The 13,540-nt window shown below is 50.7% G+C and overlaps 1 protein-coding gene across 3 annotated transcripts in view; it reads right to left on the bottom strand.

The window, feature by feature from the left end:
• Positions 1-4,495, bottom strand: part of CAPN5 (calpain 5) — a 51,991-nt gene extending 47,496 nt beyond the window's left edge. Inside the window, exons 1-2 of one of the 3 annotated variants that reach the window (XM_080815943.1) lie at positions 4,399-4,491; positions 3,899-4,013 (exon numbers count right to left, since the gene is read on the bottom strand). The gene's annotated coding sequence lies outside the window, so the exon portion shown is untranslated. Of the gene's footprint in view, positions 1-3,898; positions 4,014-4,247; positions 4,372-4,398 lie in introns of those variants that run through there. The other 2 variants (XM_080815942.1, XM_080815944.1) reach the window with 2 other exon arrangements.
• Positions 4,496-13,540: the final 9,045 nt, after the last annotated feature.

Genomic DNA, 13,540 nt, shown 5'->3' with positions numbered 1-13,540 from the left:
CTACTCCAGGCAGGACTTAGCCTCACTGGCCTTACCATACTCATCTGCAAAATGGGGCTCCTGCCAAGCCCCGGCCCTCACAGGATGATGGTGGGGATCAGGAGACCCTGAACAGCACTCGGTTTGTTGAACGAATGTCTGCAATGAGCTGTACACCATTCTGAAAGGCCTAACCTACTGTCGGGGGCAGAACAGGGTCTGGTCACTGTGGCAACCCGTGGGGCCAGGCCAAAACGTTCCCCTCTTCCAAACAGCCCTGAGCTCTGGCTCCCATGGTCTCAGGCTGGGCACTAGGGCCAGATGTGTGGCAGCCCCAGGCTCAGCTCACAAAAGCTCCTGGGCTGGGGGCGGGGCGGGGGGGGGTAGACTGACACAGGGTGACCGCCTGGGGGAAGCCAGTGGGTGCCATGGGCACCCAGGAGGGGATCTCTCAGAATGGCCTGCAATGAGCCTGTGTGGCAGGCTCACTAATGCCAATCCCCCCCATATCAGTGTCCTAACTGCTGGAACCTGAGAATGTTCCCTTATATGGAAAAACAGACTTTGCAGATGTGATTAAGGGTTTTGAGTTGTGGAGATCATCCTGGCATATCCAGGCATATCCAATGTGATCACAGGTGTCCTTATACAAGGGAGGCAGAGGGAGATGTGACCCCAGAAGAGGACCAGAAACTGGAAGAGACAAGGAACAGTCACCCACAGAGCCTCCAGAAGGATCTGGCCTACTAACACCATTTTAGTCCCCTAAGACAACTCAGACTGCTGACCTCCAAAACCCTAAGAGAATAAATTGGGTGTTGTTTTAAGCCACAGCGTTCACTGTTACAGCAGCAAGAGGAAACAAATACTGATCCTGGAGAAGACCGTGGGTAGGCATGCGTGTGGCCTCACACCTCTTTCCTGCTCAAGGGAGTGAGTGCACAGCTAGCAAGGGAGGATGAAGTTCATACGCCCTGAACTGCTTCAGCGTAACACAAAGTCACCCCAGACTTCGGTGTCGTAGTTTCTACTGCTGGTCACAAACCACTCAGGGCGTGCCTCACCCTGACCAGAATAAGTCGCCCAGTGTCAGGCAGCTACCTTCGGCACTCGGTAGTGGCAGGAGGGCTCTGTGGCACAGTGCAAGGCCCTGTGGCCATCCCTGAACACAGCCATTGAGGGAAGGTGAGCAAGGGCTTCATCTGCTCTGGCCGCTAGCCCCTTCTCCCGCAAGCCCACATGCCCCACTGTGGCAGAAAGCCACGGGCCACCCCAGCCCCAGCCACTGGCACCCTCATATCCCAGGGCAGGTAGAATGGGGAGCAGTAACTCGGGCCGGACAGCAAGGAAATGCTCACATTCCACTAGATTCCTGTGTCCGAGCCTAAGGGCTGTCTTACTGGATTAGAATCCCAAAGGGACTTAGCCCATTTTGCCTTTAAGTAAACAGGGAAAAGCAGGGCCTAAGGCCAAGGGAAGCCGGCAGCCTCACCCAGCCTGGCCTAACCGAATGCAATCCCGGAGTGTCACCATCAACCCAGGGAGGACAAGGGGCAGAAGAGCTCCCTGGGGGACTTGAGGGCTGGAGGGAAGGAGCCCATATTCTCACTAGAGAATATGGGAGCAGGGGGAGGGAGGTGAGAAGACTAGCTGCAGATGAAAAGACTCCCCATCTGGACAGACAGACTCTCCATCTGTCTGTGCAGCCCCAAGTGGGGAGCTGGAGAGCTGCTCTCAGCGGCTGGGGTAGCCCAAGGCCTGCTGCCGAGAGCTTTTTTGTATGACTCTTCAGGGACAGAAGACTTTGGGAGGCCCAGGGACTTGGTTGGGTAGATAGACACAGGGCTTCTGAGCCCCTCATAGCTCTCCTCACCCCGTGAAGGGGAGTGGGGACGGGGGTACTTCTACTTCCAAGGGAGAAAACCCTTTTCCTATTACCCTTCTCCCAAAGTTGGCCCCTCTTTACTGTGGACGGTATCCCCCAGGGAAGAAGGCACTAAGTGATAGCAACAGTTAATTACAGTTGACCTTGAACAACAGTGGGGGCTGGGGCAGGCATTAGGGGTGCCGATCCCCCCCACCGTCAAAAATCCACATATAATTTTTGATTCCTCCCAAAACTTTACTAACAGCCTACTGTTAACCAAAGCCTTACCAATAGCATAAACAGCTGATTAACACATATCTTGTTTGTCGTGTTATATACTGTAATCTTACAATAAACTAAGCTACAGAGAAGAGAATGTTATTAAGAAAATCATAGGGAGGAGAAAACACATTTACAGTACTGTATTATAAAAAAATCCACATACAAGTGGACCCATTTAGTTCGAATCTATGTTGTTCAAGGATCCACTGTACTATTAATCATAATGGCTATCAAACACCAGTTTGCATACATACTTCAAGCAACACGATCTACCTTCATCACCACCATCCCGAATCCCTATCATTAGGCAGCATTTATCCCTGGGCACAGGCAAAGGCAGAGCCAGTCTCAGAGAAGCCCGCAAACAAGGCCAGGCCCCGCAGGTAGGAGGTGGTGGAGAGAGGCTTCGAGGTGCCCTCGAGGGCTCTGAGGAGGCGTCCTGTTCAGGAACCAGAGCTTCAGGGCTGTCCCAAGAGCCTGTGGGGAAGGCAGAAGCAGCCCAAGGCCTGGAAGTGGGGTCCTGAATGTTACCCCCAAGAGCCCACAGTCTTCCCACAGCCAACTTCCATCTCACTGACCTCCCCCAGTGGTGGCCCCATCTTGAAAGGGGCTCCCGACCCACACTCCCTCTGCATGGGGTCCCTGTGCAGCCCTGGTGCATCCCCCCACTCACAGCACCCCTGCAAGGGGAATCTCTATCAGAACCCCTTCTCTGGGCCAAACCTAGCCCTGGGTGGGGGGCTGGGCAGAGGAGAGGCAGGGGAGCGGGGAGGGGGCCTCTGCCTGCTGTGGCCTCCTCCTCGCTGGCCCCCACAGTAACCCAACCAACACAAAGCCAAAGATGGGGGACAATTCTCAGATGCACATCAGACCATTTAATGCCCCCGCACCCAGGCCTTCTCCCTGGACCTGCAGTGCCCCGCCCTTTCTCTTCTGCTTGGTGAACTTTTCAGCCTTTGAGACCCAGCACCACTGTATCTGCAGGGAAGTCTCCCCCAGCTCCCAGGCAGGTTCCTGCCCTGAGGTTGACCCACCTGCCCTACCAGTCGAAGGGAGGCTCACTCGGCAATGACCCCACCTCACTGTCCTGGCGCCCAGCTCTAGTCTGGCCTTAAGCGGGTGCAGCTGGGTCCACCCGACCCTGCCCAGTCTCCTCAGCCAGGAACAGCAGCCAGGCCTCCCCACCCCTACCCCAGGACTCTGGGGACCAGAGCAGGGACCAGGACCAAAAGATCCTGAGAGGTCTCAATCCTTTCAGGAAAACACAGTGGTTTCCCCCACGAGGCCTCACACTCAGGGTTGGCTGAGCCCTACTCTCAAACCCCTCTCTTCCAGAAAGCCTACCCAAACCACCCCCCACCCCCAGGATATTAGGAATACTTGGCCTCAGCACTTCACTCTCCAACACTAGTACAGGAAGAAGATTCTGACTTGAGAGCCAAGCTGACCCACGTTCAAATTCTGGCTTAGGAGTCCTAAGAAACAAGGTGGCTCACTGCCCCCTCTACCCTACCCTCCTCATCCCAGTGAGGGCCCCGGGGCGGAATCCCTCCAGGAAGTGAAACCTGGACAGACTTGGCACCTGTTCATGATCTTCTGTCCTACTTCACCTGTGGACCCCAGGCAGGTCTCCCCAGGTCCCCAACTCTCAGGGGTGGAAGCAGGATCAGAGAAGCCCAAGATCCATTCTCTCCCAGATCTCCCCTCCTCCCCGGGCCCCCTCTGACACACCCAAGCCCAGCAGCCCAGGAAAAAAGGCCGCCATCTAACCTGGCAGGAGGGTCGGGAAGGGAACTGGCCTTGGCCCTGCCCTTTCCCAAGCTTCCAGCGCCGGGGCTGGGGGGACATCCAGGTGGGGTTGCGGCACTGAACCCACGGCGGAGGGCTGGGAAAAGAACAGGAAAGGGGAATTGTGAGGAAGAGAAGCGACAGTCAAGTCGGGGAGAGTTAAACCTGAGCGCGTCGGAACTAAGAATCTGGCTCCGAAGCACCCACTGAGGAGGAGGTGAAAGAGGCCCCCGGCCGCCGGGTGGGGATGGCGGTGGGCAGGAGCCCTGGGGGCGGGGCCGGCTCGTGGAAACCCCCCGCCCCCGCCTGGGGCCTCAAGGCCCGCGCTCACCTCTTCCTCCCCTGCCTGCGGGATGCGCACCCTCACACCGATTCGTGCTCACCGGGCACGCACCGGCCGGCGCTGCACCCGCACACACACCTCCGAAACACACACGAACACGCGCGCTCCCACACGCCTCCCTCTGCGCAGCGCCTCCTACCTGCCGCGCCGCCGCCGCCCGGGCCGGACTCGGACGCTGGGCACAGCGCGAGCACGGGAACCCGGACTGCACTGGCCTCCCGCTCCCGCCGGGGATCCCTTCGGGGCTGGCCTGGGGCGGGGGCTCGAGCTTGGACTCCCGGGTCGCGGCCCGCCCCGCCTCGCGGCCTCCGCCCATTTGGGGACAGAGGCGTGGTCTCCAGCGGGGCGGGCGGGCCAGGATTGCTGCGCAGGCGAACTGGCGCCGTGCCGCGGGGCGAAGCGGCGGGAGGCGGCCGCCGAGTTCCCGCTCGGGGGTAGGAGGGGGACTCTGGGCGAGCGCGGCTGGGCTCGATCAGGTCCCCGCTCTCCGTCCCTCCCAATTTCGCACTGTCCGCCGTGGTGTATCTCCGGGAGCCCCCCACCCCAGGGCCGAGCCCAGGTGTGCCCGAGGGTTGTGTGCCAGTTCCGCGGAAGACTTGCAGGCCGGCCGAGCTTTGGGCATGCATCTTGTAGAAAGCCATGCAAGGGCCAAAACAGAGGGCTGGGAAATGAGGAACTTGAAGGGGCGCGTGCCCCTCTCTTCCCCATCTCCAAGGTTCGGGACGAGGAGGGGGAACCTAGAGCCCCGGGAGGCACACCCTGATGCGGAGAGCTGCCCCAGGCGCACAGTGTGCATTTACGCGTGCTGTAAGAGGACTGCAGCAGGAGCGGCATGTTTCTGGAGTAAGGTTGAGAAGGTCTGTGAAATGCCCAACCGCGGCACACAGTAGGGGCGCAGGGTAGACCTGCCAGCCTGATCTGTGCCAGCCCACTTTGCAGATGGAGAAACTCCGGCCCACTCACCGGGGTTCTCAGTCTCGGTTAATGATCTCATCAACGTCTCAGGCACTCGGACTGTCCGGCCACCACATCACAGTCTCTGTCCCAGGCCTCCCAGATAATTCTCCCCGGGATGCAGCTCCAGCCCCGCCTCCTCTGCCCCCCTACCCACTCCCCACCCCCGCGCCGTTCCTGTCCATGCAAGGGAACTTTCAAAGATGCAGCCATGATGACGGGCCACCCTCAGAATATTGTTTCAAAACAGCCCCTGTGACTGACTTCCCCACTCACACCCCATTGCTCGGCCTGTGTCCTGGCTGCCGCCTCCCCAGACCCTCAGGGCTCCTCTCGAGGCCGCCGCCTCCCCCACCCTCAGACCTTGTTTATGCAGCTCGGCGGCGGTCTGAGACGCTCTTCCTTCCCTCTCCAGGAGGAAAGTGCTGATAATCAGGCCCCCAGTGCCAGGGCCTCCATCACCAAGCCCCACCCCCACCTCCCCACTCCGAAGCCCCACCCCCCCTTCTTCGGCGTTCCCACCCAGTTGTTTGTGCTTCCTCCCTGGCCGTGACCTCTGCAGCCTCTCTTATAATCGGTGTTGGAGCCTCGGCCTCCCTGGGAGGTTGAGGCTGATTCTGGAGAAGGTAGTAATACTAGGGGAAGCCAGGCCGGCCAGCTCCAGTGCTCACTCTGCCCATCCCTGGCTGCGTGATCCAGGCAAGTCCTCTGTCCCCTTTCCTGCCTGTAAACTGGGCTTCTTGGGGAAATGTGTGATGGTCCCTTCCAGGCAAATCGTCAGGCCCCTATTGCCAGCCATGCAGGGTGCCCAGTCATGTCTGAGAAAACATTCGCCTCAGCCTGCAAAACAGTGGATGTTGGGCTCCCTTGTGTTTTCAGAGCGTTGGAACCACCAGAAGTGTCATGTGTTGATCCCAAGCTTGAGCTCGGAACTCACTGCCTGGGCTCCCATGGGTAGTAGGACCCAGGCCCAGTCACCCAATCTCTCTGCTTCCGTCACCTCCCTACAGAGACAATCTGGTAGCCTTCACATCACAGGGGTGTGGGAATTAAATGTGCCATTCCTGTGAAGCCCCTAGAAGGGGCCTTGGCTCAGAGTAAGTGCTTGGCACCGTCGAGCTGATGCTATGTTCATCCGATCCAACCCCCTCATTTTGGGAAGACACTGGGTCCTGAGAAGCAGAGATATGTACACATGATTAGTTAGAAGCCTAGGCATTCCAGAAGGTCAGAACTGCAACGGCCCACTCTGAGCCCATCCCTGGCAGTACCCACCTTCTCTAACAGATGAGGAGAGAGGCCTAGAGAGAGACGGTGACCCGTCCAGGGCGCCCATCACATTTGGGGGTTGGGGGAGGCACCGGCCCTGCTCTTGTAGGGGCGGGACGGGGAGGGGGAGGTTGTTGTGTATGGTCTGCAGACAAGCCAGGAAGAACCTGGTTTCCCAGCAAGCTTGAGGAAGGGGTGGGGCTCTACTGGGGCTTTGGTGGCTCTCAGTCTTTGTAAACTGAGTCATCAACAGATGCCATCACGGGACCTGCTGTGTAGGTGCTTTTCCCATTAAATTCTCACAGCCAGCCTCTCCAGGAGCCCTCATTAGACCCATGAGCCTCAGGGACATGCCCCAGTCACACAGTTGGGAAATGGTAGAACTGGGATCCACACCCACCCTGTCTGACTCCACTCTTGTGCCCTCCTCCTCCTCCTCTTCCTCTTCTCTGCCCCAGGGAAAAGCTGCCTCTCTAGACCCCTTGACTGGCAAGCCAATCTGCTTGCATCCCCCTGTAAGTGGGAGCTCATTCCCTCACAGGGCAGCTCTTTCGACTCCTAAGAGTCTTTTGTCCCCTAAAGTTGACCCACCGCTCTCTCCATAGTTCTGTGGGTCTCCATACCCCCCACCTCACCAGAGCCTGGGTACAGAGTCCTCTCTGCTCCAGTCCAGAACACCCTTATCTTGACTGCTCCTGTGTGTAACAAGGGTTCCCAGGAGAAGCTCTTACAATAAAAATAATTTCTTTCAAAAATCTCAGCAGATCTAATTGGCTAGCTATTGTTTGAGAAGCCTGGAGGAAGCACCCCAGCGTGGGGAGTGGCTGGTGTCTTGGCTGGAAAGGATTCAAATAACCATGTCGACCAGTTCCCCTACTCCCATCTAGCCAAGGGGTTGTAGAGAGGATTGTAGCCAGGGATTGTAGGCCAAGGACTGTAGGGAGAGAGATGAGTCAGACGAAGTTTTCAGATTGGGAGTGGTCGCTAACGGTATTCTCCCGAGAGTACAGGAAATGGGAGGGTCACAATGGGCTTCCAGCAGACACATGGAAAATGGTGACACAGAGGACAAGATGATGTTTCAGTTGCTCTTAATCCCAGAACTCTCTGAAACATTGTCTATATTTTGCTAGTATCCTGGATTTTCTTAAGAGCCAGCTAGAACCAAGTGGGATTCATTCCAGGAATGCAAGGTTGGTTTAACATTAGAGAATCTGTTAATAGCATTAGCTTGCTAGGGCTGCCATCACAAAGTACCCCAAACTGGGCAGCTTAGACAACAGAAACGTATTGTCTCACAGTTCTGGAGCCTAGGAATCCAAGATCGGGTGTCATTAGGGTTGGGTCCTTCTGAGGGCTGTGAGGGAGAATCCGTTCTGTGCCTTCCTCCTCATTTCTAGCGGTTGGCTGACAATCTGTGGCATTTTTTGCCTTGTAAACACAACACCTTGATCTATATTTTCATGTTCACGTGTTTTCTCTGGGTGTGTCCATCTCTGTGTCCAGAATTCCCCTCTTGATAAAAACACACGTCATATTGGATCAGGGTCAATCCTAATGTCTCATTTCTTGATCACCTCTTTAAAGACCCTATTTCCAAGTAAGGTTACATTCTGAGGTACTGGGGGTTAGACCTCAACATCTTTTGGGAGACCCAAGTGAACCCATAATAAACATATGCCATATTAATGAATCTAAGAGGAAAAATCATATAATATTCTCTATGGATGCCAAGAAAGCCTTTAACAAGATTCAGTGCCCATTCATGATAAAAATACTCAGTGAAATAGGAAGTGAGTGATACTTCCTCAAATGATAAAATGTAGTCTTAAAGCCAGCATCTTATATAATCAAGGAACACTGGAAATATTTCCGTGAAGATCAGGAACCAGTCAAGGATGACCATTTGGTCCGCCACTATTCCACATAGGTATTAGCTAACGCCATTAGACAAGAGAAATCAGTTGGAGGCCTGACAATAAGTTAGGAAGAAATAAAACTATCTCTATTTGCAGATGACAAAATGTTATACCTGAAAAACCACAGAGAATTGATGATAAAAACTAATTCAAAGGACACCTGGGTGACTTAGTCAGCTAAGCGTCTGCCTTTGGCTCAGGTCATGATCCCAGGGTCCTGGGACTGAGTCCCACATCTGCCTCCTTGCTTGGTGGGGAGCCTGCTTCTCCCTCTGCCTGCCCCTCCTCCCCCTGCTCATGCTCTCTCTCTGCCTCTCTAACAAATGAATAAATAAAATCTTTAAAATAAAATAAAATAAAATAAAAACCCCTAACTCGAACTGTAGAAGAGTTCAGTAAAGTAGCAGGATGTAAAGTTAAAATATAAAATTCAATAACCTTTGTATATAGAAAAACAATAAACAAAGGTCCTAACAGTACAGAAAACCCTATTTGTGATAACAACAAAGATTAAATGCTTAGGAACAAATTTAATTAGAAACGTGTAAAATCTATATGAGGAGGGATGCCTGGGTGGCTCAGTCAGTTAAGCGTCTGCTGTCAGCTCAGGTTACGATCCAGGGGTCTTGAGATCAAGTCCTGTGCATGGCTCCTTGCTCAGCGGAAAGCCTGCTTCTCCCTCTGCCTCTGCTGCTCCCCCTGCTGTGTGCTCTCTCGCTGTCTCTCTTTCTCTCAAATAAATACATAATAAATATATTTTAAAAGTCTTTGAAATGTAACCACTCTTTAAAAAAAAAAAACAACTGTATGAGGATAAATCAAAACATTCTTGAAAGACACTAAAGAAGAACAATTGAAAAGACATCCCCTGCTCTTGGGTAGGATGATTCAACACTGTAAAGATGTTAGTTCTTCCTATGTTAATTTGCAGTTTCAATGCAAATTAAAAATATGCCCATTAAAAATAACGGCAAATTGGGTGCCTGCGTGTCTCAGTCGGTTAACCTTCTACCTTTGGGATCGAGCCCCGCATCGGGCTCCTTGCTCGGTAAAGAACCTGCTTCTCTGCCTCTGTCTGCCAGTCTGCCTACTTGTGCTCTCTCTCTGTCAAATAAATAAATAAAATCTTAACAAAAAAATAGTAATGGCAAGCTATTTTATGAAGATCGACGAATTGATGCCAAAGAGCATATGAAAAATAAACATGCAAGAATAGGCAAGAAAGGCAAGAAAACACTGGAAAAGAAAATCTGTGAGGCTTTACCAGACATTCAAAATGTCAGAGCACCTGACTGGATCAACCGGTAGAGCATGTGACTCTTGATCTAGGGGTTGTAAGTTTGAGCCCCACATTGGACGTAGAGCTTACTTATGAAAAATTAAAGGCATTAAAACAATAAAAGCTTCTGTAATTAAAAATGGGTGACACTGGTGCATGAAGAGACAAATTGCAATTAGCTAAAAAATTTAGAAATAGACCTAAATACGTTGTTATCCCAGTGATTTGAGGTGCACCTTTGTTACATACTAAAGATGGACTTTGTCATAAATGCTACTGGGTAGCCATTTGGAAAAGGGGAAAAAATAGACCTATATCTTACACCCCACCCAACAAAAGAATAAACTCCATGGTTTCAGGCTCTAAGTGTATAACTGAAACCATACAAGGACCAGAAGGAAACACAAGTGACTTCCTCTTCAAGTGTCATGGTTGGGAAAGGCTTTCCATGACGATTCAAAGCCCAGAGGCCATAAAAGAAAAGATGGATAAATTTGACTACATAGAAATAAACAAACCTTGCATGACACAAATCACCATAAACTAAGTCCATAGACAAGTGAGAAACGGGAAGAAAATATTCCCAACATTATACCACAAAGGGCAGCTCTCCCTAATATATAAGGAACTCTTAACAGTTGAGGGACAAAATCCAAAAATCCAACAGTAAAATGAGGGGAAGGGCAGGACAGACAATTCACCAAAAAAGCTATAAAAAATGGCCCTCAGGGTCATTGGTCCCAGGCCAGGCTCCCTGCTGAGTGCTTCACCTTCTTCCTCTGCCCTTACCCCCCCAAACCTTCCCTGCTCTGCCTCTCTCTCAAATAAATAAAGTCTTTGAAAAAAATGGCCCTCAAACATAAGGAAAAAAATGCTCAAGGACATTCAGAATTAGAGAAAGGCAAATTTAAAAAACTCTGAGAAAGATTGCATTTCTCACCTATCAGACTGACAAAAAATGAAAAATATCACAACACATTCTGTTGGCAAGGCTGTGGGGAAACAGGCATTCAAATACATTTATGTACCTCACTGGTGGAAATGCAAATTGACGCAACCTTCTGGAAAGAACCTTGGCAATACCTCACAAAACTAAATATGCCTTTACGCTTTCACCTAGGAATTCCACTTCCACGAATCTTTCTTGAAGACAGGCCTCCAGCAATGTGGAAATACATATGCAAAAGGTTTTTCGTTGAAGCATTATTTTTAATTGCAAAATCTTGGAAACAATCTACCACACATGGGAGACTGTTGAATACACTATAGCCCAGCCATGCAAAGAAGTACTTGGCAGTTGTAAAAATAAAATAATAAAATAAAAAATAAAATAAAATAAACAATAAAAGAAATAAAAAATAAAATAGGGCCATCTCTGAATTGATATGGCATGAATACCAGAAACACCATTAAGAGAAAAAATTAAAGGACAAAAGAGTGTCTATACAATATGCTGCTCTTCATATCAGAAAGAAGAAAACATAAGAACACACACAGGAATGGGCACCTGGGTGGCTCAATAGGTTAAGCCTCTGCTTTTGGCTCAGGTCATGATCTCAGGGTCCTGGGATTGAGCCCAGCATAGAGCCCAGCATCCACTCTCTGCTCGGCAGGGATCCTGCTTCCCCCCACCCCTCTGCCTACTTGTGATCTCTGTCAAATAAATAAATAAAATCTTGAAAAAAAACCGCACACACAGACATACGGGGATCTGCTCATTTGGGCAAAGGAAATACAGGAAGGACAGACAGTCTGTGGAGACTGGTTCCTGAGGGGCAGGTGGGAAGGGGTGGAGAGAGCAGGAAAAGGGAGTGGGAGAGCAGGGAAGTTGAGAGAGTGCTTTGTCTCCAACCGCATCTTTGTAAATGTGTTATTATTGAGATATAATTTTTTTACATGCCATACAACTCACTCTTTTGAAGGGTAAGATTCAGTAGATTTTAGTCTATTTGCAAAATGGTACAATCATTACCATGATCTCATTCTAGAATATTTTCATCTTCCCGTTAGCAGTTGCTTCCCTTGCCTCCACCATCTCCTGGTAACCATGAAACTACTTTCTGTCTCTATGGATTTGCTGTTCTGAACATTTCATACAAGTAGGATCATACAATAGGTGGCTTTTGGGGTCTGGCTGCTTTCGCCCAGCAGAATGTTTTCCTGGTTCGTGGATGTTACAGCACGGATCGGTCAGTACACCCATTCCATTTTGTGGCTGGATAATATTCCACTGTATGTATATACTGCATTTTGCTTATCCATTCATCTATTGATGGACCCTTGGTATTTTTCCACCTTGGGTCTATTATGGATAACGCTGCTGTGGACATTCATGTACAAATACTTAGACAAACCCTTGTTTTCAGTTCTTTGGGGGTATATACCTAGGAATGGAATTACTGGGTCATAGAGTAACTCCAGGTGACATTTTTTGAGGAACGGCCAGACTGTTTCCCAAAAAGCCCAGAGCATCCTCATAAGAACCTTGACCCTTCCCACCAAGCCTGTGAAGTTCAAGTTCCTGGGTGAGACCTGAACCAGCCTTGCTCCCTCCTGTGCCTTCCGCTAGCACTCCAAACTCCAAGTCCCATTCTACCTTCCATGACCTCTAGACTCTCTCTACTCCTCTCTCCCTCCCAGGTCAGGCATTCCCTTACTCTCCTGCTCCCCATTTCCTCACTCTCCCCAGGACCCCCTCCTGCCCCTCAGATCCCTTCAACTACAGCCGAATGAATTTTCTGAAATACAAATCCAATCTCCTACTCTACTGCTTCAAACTCTTAAAAGCAGGAGACAAGAATAAAGGATGACATTTGACAAACTAATGTCATTTCTGGGTTTTGGAGAGCATCAGAATTGACCTTCTGGAAAGACTGTTCTTCTAATGGGAAAATTATGTTAATGAGCCTGTTCATTACTCAGAGGCCAGGCTGAGTCTAGGCAGGAGGGAAGAAGAGGGTCATGAACACTACAGAATAATTCTGTAAATGATTGTTCCAGGGTGGAGAGGGGCCGGCTCTAAAAATCGTTATAATGTTGATTTAACATGGAAAGATTAGCAGTCCCCCCACCCCCACGGCCTCCAGGGGCAGGGGTGGGGGGGCACCCAGGTGGGGTTCTGGAATTGAATGGGTGAGGACTGGGAAGGGAACAGGAAAGGGGAATGGTGAGGAAGCTGAGGTGGGCCTGACCTTGGAGCTCCACCCTCCCCTCCTGCCTCAGAGGGCTGCTGCCACCACCCCCTTCCCAGTGCCACTGAGATGGGTGGGACTGAGAAGGTTTTCCTCCCTCTTAAGACTGGTGTGACCTTGAGCAGGTCATTCTCCTACCAGGGCCTCAGTCTCCATATCTGGCCAGTGGGGATGATTATAATCCCTGTTCCCTGATTGAGGTAGGGATTCAAGGCAGTCAGGGACTTTCAGGTGCTTGTCCCTTAACCAACCAAGCCACCCAGGTGCCCCTCTATTATGGTGGTACTTTTAAAAAAAATGACTTTTCCTGGCCGCTTATTACTACTATATAGAAATTAAATTGATTTTTGTATGTTGGTTCTCAATGAGGTATACTGCCCCCTAGTTTAGAGATCTGGAAATTTTTAAGGGTTTTTTTGTTTGTTTATTCTTGTTTCGCCCAAGAATTTACACATTACAATTCATATAATTTTAAAGTATTTTATTAATCTAATATTAAAATTAAAGGATTATGGTGATTTTCTTGGAAATATGTGCGCGAGAGATTAAATTATGCACAAATTTCACTTCAGATAAGGAGTATGGCATTAATTTGTTATAGAGACGGGAAATTGGACCTGATAGGGTTGCAGATCTCTGAGGTTTTGATTGTTTCCTTTCTGTTTTCAA

This window comes from Martes martes (assembly GCF_963455335.1).
Source record: "Martes martes genome assembly, chromosome: 10".
Lineage (NCBI taxonomy): Eukaryota > Metazoa > Chordata > Mammalia > Carnivora > Mustelidae > Martes > Martes martes.
This window is presented reverse-complemented; position numbering and strand designations above follow the sequence as displayed.